Source organism: Neofelis nebulosa, chromosome 7 (assembly GCF_028018385.1).
Source record: "Neofelis nebulosa isolate mNeoNeb1 chromosome 7, mNeoNeb1.pri, whole genome shotgun sequence".
Taxonomy (NCBI): Eukaryota; Metazoa; Chordata; class Mammalia; order Carnivora; family Felidae; genus Neofelis; species Neofelis nebulosa.
This window is the reverse complement of record NC_080788.1, coordinates 339,207-364,180: the sequence shown is the minus strand read 5'-3', so window position 1 is coordinate 364,180 and position 24,974 is coordinate 339,207. Positions and strand designations below refer to the sequence as shown.

General features: G+C 47.3%; 1 long non-coding RNA gene across 1 annotated transcript; it reads left to right on the top strand.

Annotated features, from left to right (window-relative positions):
* The first annotated feature begins 9,411 nt into the window (after window positions 1-9,411).
* Window positions 9,412-12,727, top strand: LOC131515868 (uncharacterized). Its single transcript, XR_009263717.1, has 2 exons — window positions 9,412-11,784; window positions 11,838-12,727. It is a non-coding gene; the product is annotated as an uncharacterized LOC131515868 (long non-coding RNA).
* Window positions 12,728-24,974: the final 12,247 nt, after the last annotated feature.

The following is a 24,974-nucleotide window of genomic DNA, read 5'->3' as shown; positions in this document are numbered from 1 at the left end:
GGCTGAACCACACTGCTGTCTCTTAGGTTAATATTTTCTCATCTTATTTTTAAGACCTTATACCAAAATGAAATAATTTTTTAAAAAATGATTTCAGCTATGACTGAAAAACTGACAGGGTTATTGAAAATACCTGACAATTATAATATTAATAATAATTTTGTTTTGTGGTTAAATAGAAATTAATTCACTGGTTTAGGGTCAGTGTGTCTGTTATTTATTTTATGGCACAACATCCTCATCTTCTTGGTTTTTGCACTCTGCTTTTCCCTGAAAACTCCTTAAAAAATCAATATCCCTTACTTAGGAAACCATTAAATAAGAATCCAAATCCAAGTCCTAATAACCTGCATCCTGATGTCTTAAGATTTACTTTCAAGTGTTCACTGTGTATTTGCACATTAAACACACACACACACACACACACACAAATGACTGCAGTAGCCGAGGTTACTGTGAAAAGGTGCTTTTACAAAATTTTGGGCAGAAGTACTTGTGAGAGAGAGTTGGGGGTAAAGTTGCCATAAGTGAAGACATCATTTCCGTCAGAACCACCTGCCTTTGTTTCGGGAAGTTTACCTGGATGGATCTGATATTTTGCAATCCACCTTTTTGGTTTGTTTGTTTTGATTACGCTTATGCTCAAGGTGGGGTTGAACTCACAACCCAGAGATCAAGAGTCGCATGCTCTATGGACTGAGCCAGCCAGGCACCCCCACGATCTACCTTCCTTAGTAAAAACTTGGAGGTCTCCTAAAATCAGTGAGACTTTGCAGACTGAAATGACAAGTGCTTCATTTCTGTGCTCAGACATTGCTTCTGTCAAGTGGTCTTTCTGAGAGAGTTCTGTCAGGGCCTGTTGGGGTCTCCCTGGCTCATGCCAATGAGATTCAATGATATGATGCTGGTGCGATGTTTGGAAGAATGTGCTATTTACTAGCAAAATGCACACTGTAACCTTCCTCCTCCTGCCCTGTTTTTATTGGAGGAAATAGAGAAGCTACTTCAGCGTGGAAGGGGTCTCTCAGCTGACATGGTGAGGAACAGTAAATGGTCCCTGAGTTTCTCCCTCCAGGGCTGTCAGCTCGTCATCAGACTTCTGTTAGGCTGAGAGGTCACAGAAACCAAACGCTGGAGGTGAAAGTGTCCAGGCCTGAGAGTGGTTTTGGAAGCAATGTGGGAGAAGGGGGAAATGGAAGAAGAGGACAGGAGATGAAGGAAGGAGATGAATTTCAGAAAAACAACAGTCTGAAGGCGATATTAATGAAGTTCTGTGTTGGGTGTACCACAAACCTTTCTTCTCTTACCATGAAAACTGTAAAACCCGCCTCACTGGTTAGTGCATTGGAACTCTAATTTCAGGGTAGGATCAGACATCTTCTTCCTCAATAAGAAAGTTCAGAAATATCCTGGGCAGGTAACTGAGGTTCACACTTTAGGGAACACGGAACAGTTATGGTGGAATCACTTGATGTAGAAATTGGACAATGTGCAGCCCAACTGAATGTGCTCCCTTATGAATAATGAGTTGTCTGTCATTTGAGTTGGTGGCACAGAGACCAGATGGATTGCAGTGAAAACTCAAAGATCAAAAGAAAAGTTGTTCCTATTTAAGCTTGTAAATTGCAGGCATTTTGTGTTTTTATACTGTCTAAATACTGTCAGTAGTTTTGATAAACCTACCAGGTAGAAGCAAGCAAGTTAAAAAACATTGAAAGAAGATGCCTACTTTGTGCAAGGTGGTATATTAGCCCTTTCACACAGGTGTTGATACCCTAGGGAACTGAGGCACAGAAGCTGTAACTGATTTTTCCCAATTTACATAGTAAGAAGGTGCCAGAGCCAAGAGGTAAATTAACTTTTTTGACCTCAATCTAGTGCGTACTACGTAATATGCTGATTCTTAATCTGAAGCTATAGAAAGTAAACTTTCTGCTTTGAGTTGGCTGTGCATATTGCACAGGGAGATTGAAGATGGTGAATATGTTTGGATTTTTCTAGTTAATTCTCTGCTGTGTTGATTTACCATCTTCAAAACAGGGAGAGGGCCGTCCAAAAGCCATATTCATGACTCCAAATTCTGAGGCTCGTTCTGGAAAACACCATCTATGTGACCATTGCTGTCCTAGGTTATTGAGGCAGGGTGGTGAACAAAATAAGCAAGAGCTTTATACTCATGGAGCCTGCGTGCTAGCAGAGGAAAACAGAAAAGAGACATGGAGAAAGATAGGAAATACAATTTGAGATGATGGTAAGTGATGAGAAGAAAACAAGATAGTATAGTACAGTGAGCTAGGAAGTGAGTGAGGAAGGTGATGCTAAAACACTATGGAAATCATTATCATAAGTAGATGACTCATCTTCCCATTAACACTTTCCAGACCTCCTTGCCTTGATTTACCATTAATTTAACAACAGCTCTCTCTCTGGTGTGAGATATTTGCCTTGATAAGTTAAAATTTTCTTGGAAGATATATCTGTAAATATCTAAGTCATAAGTGAGATGATATATGGGGAAATTTTATAAATAAAATCCTATGCTTATGCTAAATAAAACACAATGTTGCTTTTTCCCTCCAGACTTTTATTGTGGCTTTCAACAATTAAAACCAATGTTATTAGATAGAGATACCCAGTCATAAAGGAAGAATGACTTTGACCCTGGGCAGCAACAGTATTTTCCAGTAGCACTTTATTCATTAGCTTCAACTGGATATTGCCTTTAGAAGGGGGATAATAAATGGTACTATCCCCATAGTCAGAGCAGGGACTAGTATTGGTTATTTTGTACTTCAATTAACACATATGTCTGTGATAAATATTTATGTATAGTGACCATTCACTTGGTAGTTATTCTTCAAAACCCTGTTAATTCTATGTATTCATACAGTATTGTAGAAGATTGCACTTTATACTCAATGGAAGAACACGTTTGTATCCTCCAAAGTCTTGCACAGGTTGGCTTTCAGTCAGTTATGTCTGTAGCCTGACACTAACCTCTTGATGATATTGCTTAGCTTTCCCATGCACAGGAAATTCTAGTATTTGCTAGCTTTGATTTGCTCTGATAGTAAGTCATTCAAATCAAAGAATTCAGCAAACCTCTTCCTAGAAGACTGTAACACTGACACATGTACTGGGAGTCTATGGTCTTAAGGGACGCTTTTCTTGTGCTATAGAGACAGGCTGTGTGCACTTCGATGATGAGTCGTCTGTTGAAGCAGTCTGTTGAAGTTTAGGCCTTTGGTAAGTACTGAACTGGATATCACAATATGTCAAACTTGTATACTGTATCATTTTCTCCTCCGTTTATTTTGCCCCATCCTGTGCAGAAAGCACTTAATCATTTTTGGTATGCCCCTAACATAACATGACTCTTTGAAAGAGTTTTGTGCTTTCCCCTCCTCCAGGAAGTTCTTTACTCAGTGAAATTAAATGGTGATTTCACTTCTGGCCGAATGTTAGAGTTAAAACCTGTCTGTGGGAGAACTTAACATAGGACGGTGGGTTGTGCTCTCTTGCTACTTCAGAATCTTCCTGGTGATAGAGATTAATTATAGTGAAAATACAAAATATCAGAACTTGTGGGATGGAGTGAAGGCAATACTTAGAGAAAAATTTATAGCTGTAAACCTCTACCTTAAAATAATGAGAAAGATCTCAAATCAATAACCTAACTGTTCACCTACCAGGAGGAAGGAAACATTGTAAGAGAGGCGAAGTATGCCTTTGATGGGCTAACCAGTAGGCTGAACTAAGCTAAGGAGAGAATCATGAGTCAGAAGAATAGTTAATAGAAAGTTTCAAAACTTAAATGCAAAAGACAAAAGAATTAAAACAGCAGAAGGGAATAGTCCCAAGAACCATGGGACAGTTTTGAAAGGTGTAATATATGCTCAATGGAAGCACCAGAAAGAGAAGAAAGAGAAAAAGAAAAATAAATATTTTAAGGTAATGCTTCGAATTGATTGACAATTTTCCAGGTTTAGTGATACTGTATTAGTTTGTTGGGTCTACCATAACAAAGTACTACAGGACAGAAACATGCAGAAGAATAAAACTTGACCACTTTATTATACCATATGCAAAAATAAATTCAAAATAGATGAAAGACCTAAATGTGAGACAAGAAATCATCAAAATCCTAGAGGAGAAAACAGGCAACAACCTCTTTGACCTCAGCCAGAGAAAATTCTTACTAGTCATGACACAAGAGGCAAGAGAAAAAAAGGAAACATGAACTATTGGGACTTCATCAAGATAAAATCTTCTGCACAGCAAAGAAAACAATCAACAAAACTAAAAGGCAACCTTCAGAATGGGAGAAGATATTTGCAAATGATATATCGGATAAAGGGTTAGTATTCAAAATATAGAAAGATCTTATAAAATTCCACACCCAGAAAACAAATAATGCAGTGAAGAAATGGACAGAAGACATTAATATATATATTTTCCCCCAAGAAGACATCCAGATGGCTAACAGACATGAAAAGATGCTCAACATTACTCATCATCAGGGAAGTATAAATCAAAGTCACGATGAGATACCACCTCACACCTATCAGAATGGCTAAAATTAACAACTCAGGAAACAACCGATTTTGGTGAGGATGTGGAAAACTCATCCTTGCACTGTTGCACGGGAACTCTTTTGCACTGTTGGTGGGAATGCAGACTTGTCAGAAACTGCGGAAAACAGTATGGAGGTGCCTCAAAAAGTTAAAAATAGAACTACCCCATGATCCAGCAATTATACTACTAGGCATTTACCCAAAGGATACAAAAATGCTGATTCGAAGGGGTACACGCACCTGGATGTTTATTGCAGTATTATCAACAATAGCCAAACTATGTAAAGAGCCCAAATGTCCATCAGCTGATGAATGGATAAAGAAGATGTGGTGTATATATACATTGAAATACTACTCAGCCATCAAAAACAATGAAATCTCGCCATTTGCAATGGCATGGATGGAGCTAGAATGTATTATGCTAAACGAAATGTCAGAGAAAGACAAATATGATTTCATTCATATGTGGAATTTAAGAAACAAAAGAGATGAACATATGGGAAAGGGGGAAAAAGAGGAGAGAGGGAAACAAACCGTAAGATATTCTTAATGATAGACTCTGATCCAGGCGAACAGCTTTATTATTCATGATGAGAACTTCCTGAAAGAACCCATTGACTCTTCAATGGAAGACACCCAGTTTGGATGCTAAGATTCTGAGGATCCTTCCGCTTGATGTTCCCTGGATCCCTCCCTTGATGTTCCTGGATCCCAGGAAGGGATTAGGGATCCAGTCCTAACCAAAGCCTCGTTTACCTGGATGTCTGATTCTCAGTGAAGTCTGACCTCACCGCCCCTTGGAGGCGCCTTTGAAGCTCTGGGGCAGCCTTCTCCAAGCAGGACACTTGGATCTCCCCACCCGCAGGTGGTGGTGGGACATCTGCGGGTCTGATCCTGACGCTCGCATGCATTTCAGGGGTGACCAAGCTTGTTTCAAATTTCGAAGTTTCTAGTAGATCAATATTACTTTTTAAATCATAAAACCACATGGATAAACATTACTAAGCACTGAAGTGCCCCCTAATGAAAATAAGTCAGAACATGGAGGCTGAGTTCCAGGAGCCATCAGAGAACAGAGATGCACCCAGAGAGCAGTGGCGAAATTGATTCCATAAATGTTCCGAAGGCAAAAAGCACACGAGGTTGGGAGGCTGTTAGGAATCGCTGGATGGAGTCATTTCAAGGGCCTGGCTCTGCCTCTGTTCCCCAATTTCCTCCCCTTGTTGGTTGTGTGGGGTTTTCTCTGAAACAAAGCTGCTGTTCCTGGCTGGATGGCTGTGTGTCATGCAAACCCCAGCCTGCCAGTGGAGGTACCACCATCAGAGGCCCAGCTGGCGCAGGGCTGCAGGATCCTTCCCACCCCCACCCTTCCAGGCACCAAGTCACAGACCCTCACTGAAGTGAAACCTACCTTGAGCATCTTATCAGCCTTCTGAGGTATCACCACTGATTTATCTGTCAGCATAGCAACTTGAAAGTTCTAGAAAAGCCAGCCTTGTGGTATCTCCCCATGCAAAGGCTCCATCTCCCAAATAGAGGTGCCTTACACTAACTATGCAGGCTACGGCTTGAAGGACCTGGGGATGCCACCAGCTGGCCGTGGCACCAGGGACGAGTTCCCTGGCCAGTCGGGCGACCCAGTGATGAAGATTAGACAGTGTCGCTTATGTCATGAGCAAGGAAAGGGACTGGCTGTGGCTGGCTGTCTTAGGATTCAGCATTGACACACTGGACTGCTGGGCATGGAGCATCGTGTACGCAACATGAAGGTGACCCACCCCACCCTCACACGCTGCATGGGGGTGGGACAGCCTCGGTGGTGCAGAGCAGCTCTTCTCTGATATCAGCTTTGCTAACAGCCCTCCGGGTATGTTCACGCCCATGGTAGGTGGTTGTGAAGATGATATGAACATGCCCACGCTCACAGCAAGCTTGTGTGCCAAACAAAATTCCGGGGTCAGAATTTGAATTATAAGTGCCTACCTATGCCACTAGCATTGTGACAAGTCAACCTGTGCCTTCTCAGTTCTTCCCCCAGCCCACTAAGATGGGCCATCACATTCTCCTCCCATGGACAACGGGATCCTGCCAGGAGCCCAGGCTCAGCCTGGACCTCCTCACCCATCCCCCGTGTTATCACCGTGACACGGAGCTCACGGAGCTCACGGAGCTCACGGAGCTCAGACAGGTGGGTGTTATCCTGCCCATTTTACAGACTGCAGATCTGAGTCTCAGGGTATTAGATCCTCCTTATTGGCAAGAAATAAAGTCTGGGACGATCCCAGGTCACCCCCTTTGCCAAAGACCATGACCAGAGACAGCAGACAGAAATCAGATCTCTGGGGATGTCCCACAGAGCACAGAGAAGAGCCACGCCAGCTTGCAGATCCCAGTGCTAGGGGCACAGTCTCATTGGCCAAATGTCTCCCCACCCCCACTGGGAGCCCAGCCCTCTACCTGCTTCTGGAGGCCAGGAGAGGCTGTTACCTCTGGGGCTGGGGAGTAACTGGACAGTGATCTGGCTGGTCGTCCAAACTAGTATGTGGAGACAGAATAATCACCCCAATAGGCATCTCTGGGGAGGACCTGCCGACCAGAGCTGGGGTGCACTTTGGATTTGGGGTGTGGGGGTGTAAGAGCTTCCTCTCTTGAGCTCTCCTACTTATAGTGGGGAGTTGGTAGTGATGGACAAAAGGGCACCAGCCTCCCCTTCATCTGGTCCTTAGGCTCTGTCATGTCCCTCCCACACAGAGCAGCACTGACCCGTGTCACAATAGGACCTTGCAGATGTGACTGTGCAGGTCACACACATCATCATAAAAGACATCATCCTGCCAGGCTGTCTCTGGGGGAAGCCAGCCACCACGCCCTGCGGATGCCCAAGCAGGCCTGCGAAGAGCCTCATATGGAGAGGAACCAGCTGTGGAGGGAGCCACCTGGGAAGAGAGTCCTCTGGCCCTTCAGATGAGACCACAGCCCAAACCACCCAGCCAACTTCTCCCAATTTGCAGACCCCCAGAAACACATGTTGATCATTGTATAACTGTAAGTCTCGGAGTACCTGGTTGCATAGGAGGAGGCAGCTAGTGGTTCTGCCCCCTGATGATGAGAAGGGACAATCCGTATTGTCACCTACGTGCACACACACACATGCAGAGGTTTTAAATGGGACTGTATGATGCCATGCATGTCATTTAAGCTGACACCAGCTGCTATCTTAAATAAATCCTAAAATCTGCACAGCTAAACAAGAGGGAGGACCTCGTGGAGGACACAATATGCCTGGTGGTTCTCCTCTAAGCAGGGATTCACTCGAGACCCCTGTCCTGCTGGCTCTCCAATTCACTTGGCCGGTGGGGACAGAGACCACGGGAGGGTCACACATACTTCTTGACCCTCCAGACCAGAAATGACACTTGCTGGACCCAGTCACATTCCACTGGCGAGAGGTGATTGCTGAGGACTGAGGTCCAGCTTTGGAGCCCCTGCTTGGCAACAGCAAGGTTCCATAGAATCTGTGTGGTCAGCTACCCATCTCTACTGTGTTCCTATTCTCTTGCTTCTGAAAATTAGAACCTATGCTATGGGCATTGTGGCAGACAGACCTCAAGGTGTGACTGGATCCCTGCCTCCTGATATCCATGGGAACACAACAGAGGTGATACACATATGTGATTATGTCCCGTGAGAGTGTCACAGCGTCTCCAGCAGACACATTCCCCCAGTTGGCCTGAGGAAGCCTGTGGCCATGTCGAGGAAGTCTGACTCACACAGGAACTGAGCAGCCAACAGGCCTGAGTGAGGAGGTAGGTCCTGCCTCGTGGGGGCCTCAATGGGCAGCCCAAGCTCACACCTTCCTCTCAGGGGACCCAGCTAAGCCTCACCTGGACTCCTGCCTACGGACACGATGAGATAGTAAATGTGCCTTGTTTCAAGATGCCTAGTCTGCTGTAATGTTGTTTATGCCAGGATCATGGAAGCCAGCGTCTGCCCATGTCTGGCCATATTTACATCCTTCTCTACGAAAGCCACGTGTGCCCCTGTGAAGAGGTGCCACATCGTGTATTGGTCCCTGTGGGCCACATGGAGACGGTCGCTGTGATTTCTCTGTCGCTCACAGCGGCCGAGCACATTCTATGAGGATCCTTGCAGGTGTTTGCAGGGATGACTCAACACAGGCTCAGTCACAGGCCTGCACCTGCACAATTCAGGTAGACAAACTGCCACACTGCTTCCCCAAAGGGGCATCGTGATGGGTAAAGTGTCAACAGTGGAGATGCCAAGAAGAACAGAAAGAGGATTTCACTGCCTTCACTCTGATCTGGATCTGTACTCTCTAATTGACTCATTCTTTTTTTTCCCAGCCAGCTGTGAAATCCAGCAAGAGACCCCGCAGCCAAAGCATCCCCTGCTGGAACCCACACCACACTCTCAAGCAGCAGGGACTGCCCTGAGCCAGCAAGACCTCTCCTGGGACTGACCCCAGGACAAGGATGGGCCTCACCTCAGTGCCCCCCCTACACACACCCACTGGCCTCCACTCCCCCCTGCACGCACCACCAGCCTCACTGCCTCCTTACATGCACCCCCTGCCCCCCTGCACGCACCCACCTGACCCCTGCATGCGACCCTCCCTGCAAGCACCTGTGGACCCCCGAGCACAAACCCACATGCTCCTGCATGCACCTCCCCCAGCATGCACCCACCTGACCCCCTGCATGCACCTGTGGACCTCCCTGCATGCACCCACCTGCCCCAATATATGCACCTGAGGGCCCTCTGGCACACACCCACCTGCCCCCTTGCCCCAATGCATGCACCTTTGTGGCCCCATGTATGCACCCACCTGCCCCCCTGCCTACCTTCACGCATCCACCTGGACTCCTGCATACACCCGCCTGCCCCCCTGGATGCAGTCACCCACCTTCACTCCCCCTGCACACACTCATCTGCCCCTCTGTATGCACCCATCTGCCCTCCTGCCCCTTCCACTCACCCACCTGTCCCCCTGCATGCATTCACTTGCCTTCATTCCCTCTGCAGGCACCCACCTACACCCTTGCACGGACCCACTTGTCCCCTGCTCACACCCACCTGCTCCTCTGCAAATACCCATCTGCCACCGCACACACCCACCTGGTCCCCTGCATGCACCCACCTTCCTCCGACCTTGCTGCACACACCCGCCTGTCCCAATACACCCATCCACCTGCCCTCTGCATGTACCCGCAAGCACCCCTGCAATCACCACATGCCCCTGCTCCCTTGCACACACCCACCTGCCCCATTGCACTCACCCAACAGTCCTCCTGCAGGTACCCAGCTGCCTTCATTCCCCCTGAAGGCACCCACCTTCCCCCTGCATGCAACCACCTGCCTCCCCTGGCCTTCTGTAAACACCCCTCCGCAAGCACACAACCGCTCCTGCACATATCCACCAGCCTCAATACACCCACCCACGCGCCCCCTGCATGCACTCAGGAGCCCCGCTGCAGTCACCCACCTGTCCCCTGCCCCAGTACACGTACTCACTCACTCCCTTGCATGCACCCACCTGCCCCCCTGTACTCATCAACCTGCTTCCCGGCATGCACCCACAAGCCTCCCTTGCCCCACTGCACACACGCACCTGCCCCCCTACATACACCCACCTGGCCCCCTATATGCACCCACCTACCCCCCTGGCCTCTGCACCACTCACCCTCCCCCTGCCTATCTTCATGCACCCACCTGCCCACCTGCAGCTACCCTCCTGACCCTCTGCATGCACCACCTGTCCCCCTGCATGCACTCACCCACCTTAACTTTCTGTGCACTCACCCACCTGCCCCCCTTGCATGATCTCACCTGTCTCCCTGACCCCTGCACCCACATGCCTGCCCCTTTGCCCCCCTGCATGCACCCATGAGCTCCTTGCACGCAGCCACCTGCCCCACTATACCTACCCACTGTCACTCCTCCCTTCACGCAGCCACCTGCCCCCTGCCCCTGGCAAGCACCCATGGGCACCCATGCACACACCTACATGCACCTCTCCATGCACCCACAGACCTTCACTCTCCCTGCACATACCCACTGGCCCCCCTTCACGCACCCTCCTGCCTCCGTACATGCACCCACTGGCCCCCTGCCCACACTCAGTTGCCCTCCTGCATGCACCCATCTGCCCCTCAGCATGCACTCACCCTCTTTCAACACCCCTGCACACACCCAGGGGCCGCTGTCCCACATCTTCCTCTGGGACCCCCTTGCCCTGGTTACAGGGTACTGCAGTTGGAGGGAAGAGACGAGGCTGAGCACTCCTGGGGAGACCAGGTGCACCTGCAGAAAAATTCTGGGGTGCCACTTCCCAGGGAGGATGGAGGGGAGCCCAGGCCTGCAGCAGGTGCAGCTGAGCCCCTGATGCCCTGAGAGGCTGCACGACAAGACTGGAGCCAGGGAAGCTCTCATCCAAGTTGGAACATGAAGAGGAGAGTTTCCCTTGGGATCTTTCTGGATTCAGATCCTACGTAGCTGGAAGTTTATCTCAGGGGAAAGCCCATGAGTGGAACTTTTGACTTATTGCCCTATAACATCCTCCCTGGAGGGAACGTCTGCATGGGTGGCAAGATGATTCTTCCACACGGCTGTGGACGGCTGTGGGCCTCCAGGCGGGGGCTGCTCTGCCCTCGGCAGTGTCCCTGCTCTGCTCTCACCCTGCATTCTCCCGGTGTCTGTGAAACAAGTAGAGAAATGGAAGAGAAAGTGAAACTTGGAAGAGGCTGCGTCCCCTTACGTGCTCAGGGCTGTCAGACCTGACATGCACGCAATCTACTGTGAGTGTGGACAGAGGAAACACCCACGGACACTCAAAGGCCATTGGCATGAGTCATTACTAACAGTCACAGCGGCTGCAGTTTCAAGGCCTGGATCAGGTCCTCCCGAGACACACCAACAGACCAGAGGGTCTAATGGCCCCTCTGCCCATAAACATTCACAGCAGCTGGGAAGGTGGTGGTCCCACATGATGGACTGTGACAGCGCCTCTGTGACCCTTCTGCTCAGAGTAGCCTGGGCTACAGGGACCCATTTCCAGCCTGGCCTCCTTGCCCTGCACAGCACCTTCTCTCCAGCATCTTCCCCGTTTCTGTGTCTCTCATCCCTTTCCGTCTGCCTTTCCGTCCCCTGTCCCTAACTTCCTGCGGAGTATTCCTACAAGCCAGCAGTTCAGGTTGGTGGAAAGTGGGTGGCCGGGAGAGGTTCGCCACACTCAATGAATTTCAGGACATTCTGGTTATTTCCTCCCAGGCTAAAAGACCACCCAGCTCCCCAGGTGCATCCTGGCTCTTTACTGGCAGTGAGGGCACTGTTGAAATCTTCATTATTTTAAAATAACAAGTGTTGGTGAGAATGTGGAGAAGAAGGAGCCCTCCTGAACTCTTGGTGGGAATGTAAACTGGTGCAGTCACTGTGGAGAACTGTATGGAGGTTCCTCAAAAAGTTAAAAATAGAACCACCCATAGATCCAGGAATTCCACTCCTGGGGATTTACCCAAGGGAAAGGAAATCACTGTCTGGAAGAGATCTCTGCACATCCACGTTCACGGCAGCATTGTTCACAGTGGCCAAGTCAGGAAAACAGGTTAAGTGTCCAACCAATGAGTGACGTATATACAAAGGAATATTGCTCAGCTGTAAAAAAGAATGGGCAGATCTGGAGGATGTTATGCTGAGTGAAATAAGCCAGCCACACAAAGAAGAGCCTGTGTGGTCCCACTTACATGTGGTATCTGAAGAACAGGCAGAAGCCAAGCACAGAACGGCGTGGGGTGGGGATGTGTCAGTCACAGGGCACACCGTGGCGGTGACGCAGGAGGAAGCCTGGAGACCTGGTGCCCAGCATGGTGACCTGCTGACAGCCCCAGACTGAGTGTGTGTGATCTCAGGTGCTACGGCACACACAGACGGTAACCGAGCAGGGAGAAGGCGGGTCCAGAGCTTGGCTCCAGCCATCATGTCACTGGTACGCGTGCCTCACATCACTGTGCTGAACACCCTAAGTAGATGCCGTTCTTACTAAAATGTTTTAAGTTTTAAAAGTAAAATAAAACAACCAGCCTGTGTGGAGATTTTAGGGACACTGGTGCAAAGTCCAAACATCAGGCCCACGAGAATCTGTCTCCAGTGCTCACTTTGATACCTAAAATGTCCCGAACCAATGGTGACATTGCCTGCCCTCCAGGGACTCCAGGTAGATGGATAGAGGTGGGTCAACAGAAGGGGCAGGGCCATCACCTCCTAGGACTGAAGCCCTCGTGAGCCTCTGTCTGCTAAGCTGGGGCCAATGGGAAGGAGTGGGCACCCCCATCCCATCCATCCAGGAGATCTCCCTGTGGTGGACCAGATGTGGACCAGATGTGCTGCAGATTCTGCCTCAGCTGGTATGTCACTTGTGCTCGTCTTTACACTGGCCTCTTCATTGGGAGGTGGCTGAGGTGACCCTGTCTGGACCCCTGGTGCTTGGGGAAGCTTGGAATTTGAGACCCTTTCTGGGGAGAGCCTTGGGATATCCCAACATGTGCAGAGCCTGTGGCACCCCACTCAGGCCTGCCGGGGCCCAGGGGAAATCAGGGGGGACCCACTTGCCACACACAGAATTGTGCAGAAACAATACATGTCTGTTGCTTCCATCTGGGCATTTTGGTGTTTTGGATAAAGTGGTGGGTGATCCTGCAGAGTTCACTTCGGTGGTTTGAGCTCAGCTGCCCTCAGCAGCATGCATCCCTCTGGCTCTCTCGCCAGCCCTGCCCTCCCCAGCCAGAGAAGCTTCTAGATGCTGGTTGGGCAGACTGAGGGCAGAGGGCCAGATGATGGGTCTGCTCTCTTTGCTCCACCAGGCCCCTAGACCTCCAACAGCCCAAGGTGATTCTCTGTACAGCTGCCTCAGTAGTCACCTGAGATGCAACGCAATGTCCCGGGTCAGCAGGGGCGGCCACCCTACTCCGAAGTGATCCAGTCTGGCCCCCCCACCCCTTGGCATGGCAGCCAAGATCCGGGCTGCAGAGGCTGGCAAATGGCCTCTGGATGACTTGAACACAGGTCAGGCTCTGTGTATCTCTTTCTCCCCATATGATCCCTCTGCTGGGTACCCTCAGAATCCAGCTTGTCACATGGATACTACCCAAGCAAGTATCCCATGAGAGGCAGGCACAGCAGCATGGCCTCCTCGATGAGAACCTCAGGAGTCTCATGGGCCACAGATCCCTTCTGGGGAGCTCTGGGGCCCCAGAAGAGATCGACTGTCCCAAGCCCCACTCCCTCTTTAGGACACAGCTGCCTGGCCATATCCTCCCCTGCCTGCACGCAGACTCCGTAATCCGCAGGACCAGGGGGCAGCTTCCCACCTCTCTCCCATCTGGAGCTGACACCCTCCAGCTCCCGTGCACCTGCTCTGTCTGCTGACAAATGACATTTACAGGGCAAAGGATGAAAAACACATCAGCCTGATTGGACAGGAATGAATGTGTCTGTGTGAAGTAATACCTACTCAGGCTGAGATTTGGTAAAGCTATTTCCAAACAGGAAGTATGGGCACATCCTGACCTTCTGTTTACATTCCCAGCACAAGGACTTTTAACCCTCATGCTTTCTGCTTCCTAGTTACAAAATAGCTACCAGCACTCCAGGCATGACACCAACATCCTGCACTCGAAGGAAGGGAAGTCTTGGGGATCTCCAGATTTCTGTTTTTTTTTTTTTTTTTTTTTTTTTTTTTTAGTACCTGTGTGTACTGTAAGGAATTGGCTCACACACTTATAGAGGCTGGGAACCCCCTGACTGCAGCCGGCCCGCTGCAGACCCGGGAACTGGTGGTGTGTGTGGTGTGTGTGTATGTGGTGTGTGGGTATGTGTGTGTGTGTGTACTATAAGGAATGGCTTGTGTGGCTGTGGAGGCTGGGAACCCCCTGACCTGCAGCCAGTCCACTGCAGTTGCAGGAGCTGGTGGTGGGGATCAGAACCCGAGCCAGGAGGCCAGAGACTCTGAGCACAGCAGGTGCACATTCTGGTCCAGGGGCAGAGAAGCCCGGGCACTGCTCAGCAGCCAGGTGGAGAGAGATTACTCCCCTTTCTGCTGTATTCAGGTCTGAGTGCACTGGATGAGGCCCACCCTCACTGGGGAGGGCAGATCAGGTGTGAACCTCACCCAGAAGCACCTCACAGATGCACCCAGAACTTGGTTTGGCACACAGCTTGGTGCCCGTGGTCCAGTCAAGCTGCCAGTGACATCAGCCCCTACAAGAGTCTCCCAACTCTCAGACTTCGGTGACACTGTCTTCAGCAGCCCTGTTTCCATAGGTGCCTCTGCTCTCGATTGACCAGAGGACTCTTCAGGCCTGGGATCCTCACAGTTTCAAAAGTTTTGTTCAGGAATGTTCTGATGTGGTGCCCACGTCTTCAGTTCAATAAAAAAGCTTGGTCACCCAGGGAATGTTTGTGGTGCTCTGCCCGGTCAGGGTGGGGTAGGCAGGATGGGGAACACATGCTGACTCAGGGCCCCCTCCATCTGCCAGGCCTGAGAAGATCGCACTCTCCCTGCAGCCTGCTCTTTGTGCCCCCCCACTGGGCCTGGGAGCCTGCACAATGGGGGTAGGAGTAAGTGGGCCCCCCTAACTTCTCGGCTGGGTTTGCTGGCTGCTCCTGTCCTGGGGCTGCCTGGCCTCCCCAGCTCCTGCCAGCTGAAATTCCTGGGGAGACTATCACCAAGGCCCTCCAGCTTCTCAGTCCCCAGTGCTGACCCCACAGTAGCCCTTGTACTTCCAACATTGCAGGGCCTGTGGGAGACTTAATGACCAGTTTGTACAGGGCATTGAAGGCCAGATGCCATGTGATGTGGGTGCTGTGGTTACAGGAGTCCTGAAGGTAGTACTTATCATTTTAGCAAATTCCCTTTTCCACTTGGCTAAATTCTATTTTTTTCCTTTGGATAGAGGTCAGGTCAAGCACTAACCACATGGTGGTTGGTTAGCAGCATTTAAATTCCAGGCTAACTTACTCAGAGTTTTCATGGCCTCTTCCTACAAGACTTCTTTCTGAGCTAGTTGCTTGTGTAGGCAATGTACATTCATTTAACTGTTTAGAAATATCAAGATACTAGTTAGAAATCTGGATAGAACAATCAGAAAATCTGCCCCTCGTGTCCAGTCAAATCACATCTTCTATTGCCTACTGTCTTACGTTATTCAGGGGCCTGCTCGCCTCTCTTTTAATGTATGTAATTAGGTTTTTATTTCTCCAACAGGTGAATAATTGCATTGTTAGCAGGATATGTAGTTGTGGTCTGGCTTGTTATGCAGTTGTGGAGATGGCTCAACCCCGATTTGATGTGTGTTGGTCACACTACATCTCGATGCAGGAAGTGGGTCATGAGCAGCTTTACTGTTCAACGAACCATGGCCTGGTCTTGCAGACATGTGTGCCAAAGCCCAAACGGGACCTGGGATTGCCCAGGCGTCTCTACTGTGTGCTCATCAACCATAACTCAAGCTTGTGTCCTTCTCACCTTCCGAGGAGCAAGGGGATCAGTGGTCCCTGCAAATTACATCCTAGATCCTCACAGTTGCAAAGGGGTGACACTGGGGACCTGGCTTCCCGATGCAATACTTTCAGACCTCAAGCTGTCTCCTCATTGGCAACCTGGTACATTTGGTAAATAGGGCCCATATTTGCTAATCTAGTTGCATCGAAGTTAAATAAGATCAAATAAGGTCCTTTTCTATTACATTAGTTGACATCAAATCCAATGAGATATTCCTGAAAATATGAGTTGCTGCCCCCACCACTGAATTTTCCAGAAAATGAGCTCTGACTCATAGAGCAGCAACTCAATGATTCGGCTTGTAGTTGAGACCCTCCTGTAAGCTCCCCTCCCATGGCTTGTGTCAGCTCTCCTGCTGCTGCCAAGCCCCAGGGTTGGCCACCTGTCCATGAACATTATACACGGTCTCAGCACAATCAGGTGGGCAGCTGGGATGGAGGCTGGAACCATGACCTGACAGCATCTGCTCCCGGATGTAACTTCTAAGGAGATCCAGTATGCTGAGCAGAGCCACCAGGTATGTGGTGCTGATGTAGAGAGATGTCCACGGTTGGAACAACCCCTGGAGAACACCCCACCCCCATCCCACCTCCTCCTGCCACCAGAAGATACTGAGAAATTCAATTACCAGGTGACTGAGGGACATCAGCCCAGGGACTTGGAGGGCAGCAAGTTGTCCCCAGCTCTGACTGCCCCCACCGTGGGCCCATCCATGGTGGCATTAAGACATCTTTGGCCCCAAAAACTGTTAGGAAAACACCTGAAAAAGCCAATCTAGCATTTACTTCCAAGGTTTCCAAGCCACAACTGAGGAAGTAAAGATCAACAACAATGCAAAGACAGCCTCTCAGCCCAGCCCAGCTCACCAGCCCTGAAGTCCAGGGATCCAGGGGTCCAGGGGTCCAGGGGCCTAGGGGTCCAGAGGGAAGTACTCATGGGGTTGGGGAAGACAGTCTCCTCAGCATTTCCCCCACCGGGGTGTCACTTTCTTGGCTTATCACTCTCCAGCTTGCAGATATCCAACAGAATATGTGGGCTTTCTGGAAACTTTAAGGCTGTACTGGGTGGTGGGGACACTCTAGGCCTGTGTTTTTCAGGAAAGATGCCCGTGGTTAAGACCCCAGGCCTGGGTTCTCTGGGGATGGGCTAGTTGTAGGTATGTTCAGAGGTCACAGGCAATGCTCAGGGCTCTGTGGTCAGTGGTGGGCTTGGGGTCAGTGGGCCCCCTGCAATGCCCCTCCTGCACAGAGTGGGGCTTTTCTGTCTCTGTAACCCCAGTGACTGACTGGGACCTGTGCCATGATAGGCACCAGGGAGATGTTAAAAATAGAATATTAGAACTAGTCCAGTCCAGTACCCTGCTCCCCTCTCCACCCTCCAACCCCCATGCTGCTCTGGTATTCCCCTTGAGGCCTGCTTGGCACCATGTATCTGGAGAACCAGTGCCTGGGAAGGAGCTGTGCCCACCAGTGGTCAACAAGTATTCCTTGAATGCCTGATGTGTTAAGGAACTTGTCTGATCCCAGTGTGAAGGCTGAGGAGACAGTTGCTGGGGTGGAGGGGTCAGGGTGAGCAGGGGAAGGGATTGAGTTCAGTTACTGGAACCCCCCAAGACTCTGACACTTGGAGAGGCCCAGAGATGGTATTTGTGGGTAGGGTGTGCACCTTCCCTCCCAGCCCATTTTATCCTTCTCTGGCACACCTCTCAGAAGTCTTCATGAGAGTGCCCCCTTGTAGGTAACCTTTGATGTGTCTGGTGACCAAAGTGTCATCTGGAGCACATGCTTGGGCAAGGGGTTCCCTATCAGGATTTTGACCCTAAACCATGAGATACATATGCAAACTTGGAACACCCCTCTCCAGGACAGCATCCTCAGTCAGGACTCAGAGAAGGAGCCCCTGGCATGCAAGCAGGTGCTTGGTCCTTGTGCCCTCACAATACGGCCTTTCCCATGTGCGAGGGAGGCACTTGGTGTGCTGTGTCCATCACTTCCCTGCTGTCTGGTCCTTGCTTCTCCCCACGGGGGCCCCTGCAGGATGAGGTCCTTGGGGTTCATCCCTTTCAATTTCCCTTGTCCTTCCTTCATTGAGGAAGGTTCTGAAGCACATTCTCTCATTCCCCTGTAAAGCCATTGTTTCAGAGTTGGAAACATCACCAGGAGACACTTGAGCCCAGTTTTGTCTTTGCTGGTACTTAATCAGGGATGCTTAGGAAGAAATCAGAACCACTGTAGATCCTGCCAATGTCTCAGATCCTGCCAATGTCCCCACTGGAAATGAATCCCATCAGGGCACCAGGGCTCACTGACTTCAGAGCAGCTCTGACCTCCATATGGGTGCTGCTCCTTCCTCCCAGCTGTTGTGGGTTTTTAGTTAGTTGTTGTGTGTGATGTGAGGTAGGGGTCTGGTGTTCTGCTTGGAGCTGTCCAGTTTTCCCAGCACCATTCATTGAAGAGACTGTCCTTTCACTATTGTGTATTCTTGGCTCCTTTCTTGTGAATTAATTGACCACGTATGTGTTGATTTGCTTCTGGGCTTTCCATTCTACTCCATTGGTTTTTCTGTCTCTTAGCCTGTAGCATCCTGTTTTGGTTACTATAGCTTTGTAATATAGTTTCAGATCAGGGAATTTGATGCCTCCTGGTTTGTTCTTTGTACAGATTCTTTTGCTCTTTGTGGTCCTCTGTGGTTTCATACAGCTTTAAGGATTTTTTTAGTTCTATGCAAAATGGTACTGGAATGTTGAACAGGAAGGATTACATTGAATCTGTACATCACGTTTTGGTAAAATGGATAATTTTATAATATTCATTTTTATAATACATGAGCACATAATATCTTTCCATTTATTTGTGTCTTTTTCAATTTCTTCATCAATGTCCTATCATTTTCAGGGTATAGTTTTTCCATGTCTGTGGTATAAAGTTTTTTCTCAATTGTTTTCTTAATTTCTCCTTGTGATGGTTCAGTATGAGTTTAACCAATGTAATAATTTTTGTATCTTGATTTTGTAGCCTACAATTTCGCTAAATTTGTTTATTTGTTTTAACTTTTTTTTTTTTTTTTTTTTTTGTGGAGTGATATGGTGGAAGAGTGGAAATCCAAAATGGCAAGTTTCTACCATATTCTCGGTCATCCACAACATCCACAGCATAGTGGCCACTAATATAATTCTACCACAGTGTCATTTAATAATATGTTGCATCTTGTGAACTGTGTCCAGGTAGGGTTTGGCCTCCATTGTGAAGTTTGATGTGTTCTATGCTTTTCTGGTGTGTTACTGATGTTTTGAGAAGTAATGCAGTTTCCATGAATTTCCAAAGTACAGAAATCCTGCAGTAGCAGTGGAAATCCTCTTGATCTCTATACTCAGCTTTACCAGCTGTTGTTTTACACAGTAGCCACTTCATATGACATGCTTGTTTGTTTTTTTACTCAAAGCCTTCCCCAGGAACTGTCATAGAACTCCTACACAGGGAAATCATTATGGTTTCCTCATTATAATGTAATCCAGAGACCACTTCAACTGTCATCACCTGCCCAAACTCTGTGACAATGACTTCTCCTGTTGTGACCCACTTTACTGTTCTCAAGACTTTCACTCACTTCACAACTGTGATGGATTTAAAGATCACAGAGGGCTCCAATCTGGGCAGCCTTTTCTGTGTCGCTTCTGTAATTTAGTATGTTTTCAATCTTCATTCATGGTATGACGTAGTACTTCAGTCATGACTTTAATTGTGGTTCAATTTACAAAACATAATAGTGACCATTTAAAAGCTTAAAAATTTTTTAAGTATTTATTTGAGAGAGAGAGAGAGAGAGCGAGAGAGAGCGCGCGGGTGCGTGAGAGTGAGCACATGAGTAGGGGAGGGGCAGAGAGAGGGAGACAGAATCTGAAGCAGGCTTCTGCCTCTGCGCTGTCAGCACAGAGCCCTACATGGGGCTGGAACCCAGGAACAATGAAATCATGACCTGAGCTGAAGTCGGACACTTGACCGACTGAGCTACCCAGGTGCCCCTAAAAGATTTTTTAAGTCTACAGTTGTATGCTACTAAATATATGCCCATTGTACACAAACCACCACCTTCCACGTTGAGAACGTTTAAAATTTGACTCAGTGAAAGTCTGTGTATATTAAACATTAAGTCCCCATTCCCTTTTCTCCTCTGCCTGACAACCATATTTTACTTTTTGTAGGTGAATTTGATTATTGTGGATACCTCAAACAAGTAGAATCTTATAATATTATTCTCTGTGATTGGATGAATTGCAGGTTCATCCATATTGTTATATGAATCAGTACTTGAGTCCTTTGCATGTCTGGGTAATATTCCTTTGTGTATACACCACCCATTCACCCTTCAATGGAAAATTTGGTCAGCTTACCCTCTGACTATTGTGCATGATGGTGCTATGAATTTGGGGGAAGAAATACAGAGTGAGTCCCTGCTTTCAAGTATTTAGGGTATATACCCTGAGGTACATTGTCTTTTTTGAAGATTTTGAGGAACCCCCATTCGGTTTCTCTCAGCAGCTACGCAAATTTATTTCATTTCTTGATATTTTGGAAGAACATTTCAGTTTATGCATGTATCCCATGTTGTATATTCATTTACCCTTTGTGGCATGTTTGCATATTTTGTACAATTTTCTGATTGTGAATAGAATTGCTATGAATATTTATGTTGGCTTTGGTTATGATTATGGTTCTGGTTCATGATGTGTGGATCATGATTATGGTTTATTCGTATGACTTACAGTATCTAGTTAGAGTTCATGGTGTATGGTTTATAGATTAAGGCATTAGGCTTGTATTGTTTAATGGTGTACAGTTTTGGGTTTATGGCATATGGCTTTTTCACACGCCCTTATGATTTGGGTGTTTTAGTGTGAGGAGGTGGGAAGAAGAGTGTTATTAGGTTTGAGACAAAAATATATTGGGGGGGGTGAGTGGATTAGGGGTTGAGTTGGTGGGTGTTTGTGGGGGGAGGGTTTAGGAGGTTCAGTGGGTGGTGTGTGAGGAGCTAGTGGGTTTAGAATTTGGAGGGTGATGGTTCAAGGTGAGTGAGTGAGGGTTTGGGAGGGTGATTGGTTAGGTGGTGAGGGGGTAACAGTATTGGGTGTGTGTTTAGAAGGCTTTGGGGATGATTATTAGTTGAGAGATTAGAGGTATCAGGTGGTAATGGTTTAGGTAATGAGGGTTTAGGAGATGAGGGTAGACATTAGGGTGAGCCTTGCGTCATTGGAGATAATGGTTAATGTGTTTAGGCTGGGGTGGTGGAAGATCCAAGGAGAACCCGGTTGTCCAGAGGACTCATTAGGGAGAGCACTTGACTGAGTAACTGGACTTTGTGGGTTCTAACCTAGAGGTAGAAGACCTTGAGAGAGCTAGGTTTAGGATCAGGGTACATTCTCAATACAGATCATTTATCAGATACATAGTTTGCAAATATTTTCTCCCAGTTTGTGGCTTGTATTTTGGTTCTTTGAACATTTATCAGAATACAAGTTTTAATTTTATAAAGTCTATATTATCAATTTTTCTCTTTTTTTGGATTGGTCTTTGTGTGTTTTATTTTTATTTTTTATGTTTATTTATTTTGAGAGACTGGTGCTATCTGCACAGAGCCCAACATGGGGCCACTCTCACAGATCTTGAGCAGAAATCAAGAATCAGATGCTTAACCGACTGAGCCACCCAGGCGCCCCTTGTGTTTGCATTTTATGTGGATTAATTAACTAATGCAAAAAGGTTATTTTATTAAAGCATGGGGACACGACCTGTGGACAGGGAGAGCTGCCCTGGGACCGAGAGGAAAGACTGCTTACATACTATGGAGTCGGGAGGTAAAGTCCAGGGGAAGTTTCCAGTGAGACTTTCATCTGCTAAAGAAGACTCACAGGATGTTGGAGGCCTAGCTGTTGTCAAGCTAAGGTTGTTTTCCCCCTAGCAAGGCATTAGCATTAAAACAGTAGGGAGTTCCTGGAGAAACATTTTACTCTGCCTGCCTCAAGTATTTGCCAATGGGCTTCAGGTTATAAGGAAATTTAATTGTATCTGCCATTTCCTTCTGCCTTTGTTTCCCACATCATTCCCCCCCTGAGCAATTTTGACCCACAAAATCTTTGAGGTTGGGGCACCTGGGTGGCTCAGTTGGCTAAGTGTCTGACTTCGGCTCAGGTCATAATCTTGAGGTCCGTGAGTTCGAGCCCCGCATCAGGCTCTGAGCTGTCAGCACTTAGCCTGTTTCGAATTCTGTGTCTCCCTTTCTCTCTGCCCCTCTCTCACTTGTGCTCTGTCTCTGTCTCTCAAAAAAATTTATACATTAAAAAAAATCTTTGAGGTTGCTGAGGGTGGAAGGTCTCATCTCTGTAACTTCTTCCTGCTGACTAGGGGCATAGAGATGTCCCTACCTGTGGGTCAACACTGGTCAGTTGGGGAATGTATTTATATATAGGAGTTACAGGCAGAGTATATAGGAGTATATATAGGAGTATACAGGCAGAGACAGGCAATCCAAGGTAGACAGCATATAAGAACCTCCTCGAGTAGAAAGGATCATCTGTCTCCTAGAAGTTATGGCTGTGGAGGAGCTTTGGCACCAGGCAGGAAGACACCAGAAAAGACAATAAAGTAAGTTTCGTATTATGGGAAAGAGAAGCCTAAATATAAAAAAACCTTTGGTAATTTTCCTTCAGTGCATTACTATCATTTGAAGAGAGATTCGAAGTCTTCCACTGGTTCACAGGAATTAGAACATGTGTCAGCTTGCATACTAGATTCCTGTGAGGAAGGTCCAGGTTTAATTCTTGATATGTGAGTCCATGAAGAATGACCTTCTAATTTTACTACAGTGGGAGTACATAATACAAACCAGTAAAGGGACCTTCCATTTTGGAGTTAAAACCCCTGCTGTATTAGACTTCCAATCCTTTAAGTACATCATGTCTCCTGAGTTTATATGGGGTGGGTTTCTAGTAACTGTCAGATCAGTTTCAGGAAAGCTATGACTTATATATTCATTTAGAGATGTATCAATTAACCCGGCATCAAGTGAATAATTAAGAAAACACTATCGTCTATCTATTGATAGGTCTACAGTGAGAAAAGACTTTCCATATGCAATTATTGATGGTGTCCAACCATTTTTAGTTGTTTGAACAATCATATGCCCATGGGGTCCTGTTACTATCTGCACAGAATAACAAGGAAGAAGATTGTCCATACCTGTGCTATTGTGACATTTTTTTTCCAAGTTTATCTCAAGTTGTCCAGCTTAGGGGCAAACAACATTTGTAGACTATCAGAATGAGAATTTTACATCCACAGAGGTGTGTTATTGAAACATAGTTTTTCTCTCTAAAAACCCTCATTTCTAGAGGAAGCCAAATCAAGACTAGTTTGTTTGTAAAACAAGTCCAGTTTTCACAAACTTGGCCTAATTATTTACATAAGCTCAGCAGGGCTAGTGATTGATTATATAAATCTTTGAAAGTTTGCTTTGCTGGAACCTTTCATAAGGAACCTCTAGATTGAAATTTTAGTAGCTTCTCTAGGCCAGAAGCCAAGCCAAATACTTGCCATCAGACCTGCCTGGAATACCTTCAGATTTGGGCACAATCCTCTTCATGATTACCCCAAGGTATCCTGAAGTTCCTGCAACTGCCAGGAAGTGACCTTTACGCACCTGGTAAGGCTGCTGGGAACTCTGTAAGCAAGGTGTCAGGCCAACATTTCTTTCTTTCTTTTTTAAACTGCTCAGAGTACTTTTAATGATCAAGAATGTGTTTCCATAGATAGTTTAGATATACTGCCTTAGATTACAGTCAGTAATTTTTTTCAATATATGAAGTTTATCGTCAAATTGGTTTCCATACAACACCCAGTGCTCATCCCAAAAGGTGCCCTCCTCAATACCCATCACCCACCCTCCCCTCCCTCCCACCCCCCATCAACCCTCAGTTTGTTCTCAGTTTTTAAGAATCTCTTATGCTTTGGCTCTCTCCCACTCTAACCTCTTTTTTTTTTTTTCTTCCCCTCCCCCATGGGTTTCTGTTAAGTTTCTCAGGATCCACATAAGAGTGAAAACATATGGTATCTGTCTTTATCTGTATGGCTTATTTCACTTAGCATAACACTCTCCAGTTCCATCCATGTTGCTACAAAGGGCCATATTTCATTCTTTCTCATTGCCACGTATACTCCATTGTGTATATAAACCACAATTTCTTTATCCATTCATCAGTTGATGGACATTTAGGCTCTTTCCATAATTTGGCTATTGTTGAGAGTGCTGCTATAAACATTGGGGTACAAGTGCCCCTATGCATCAGTACTCCCATATCCCTTGGGTAAATTCCTAGCAGTGCTATTGCTGGGTCATAGGGTAGGTCTATTTTTAATTTTCTGAGGAACCTCCACTGTTTTCCAGAGTGGCTGCACCAATTTGCATTCCCACCAACAGTGAAAGAGGGTTCCTGTTTCTCCACATCCTCTCCAGCATCTATAGTCTCCTGATTTCTTCATTTTGGCCACTCTGACTGGCGTGAGGTGATATCTGAGTGTGGTTTTGATTTGTATTTCCTGATGAGGAGCAACGTTGAGCATCTTTTCATGTGCCTGTTGGCCATCCGGATGTCTTCTTTAGAGAAGTGTCTATTCATGTTTTCTGCCCATTTCTTCACTGGGTTATTTGTTTTTTGGGTGTGGAGTTTGATGAGCTCTTTATAGATTTTGGATACTAGCCCTTTGTCCGATGTGTCATTTGCAAATATCTTTTCCCATTCCGTTGGTTGCCTTTTAGTTTTGTTGGTTGTTTCC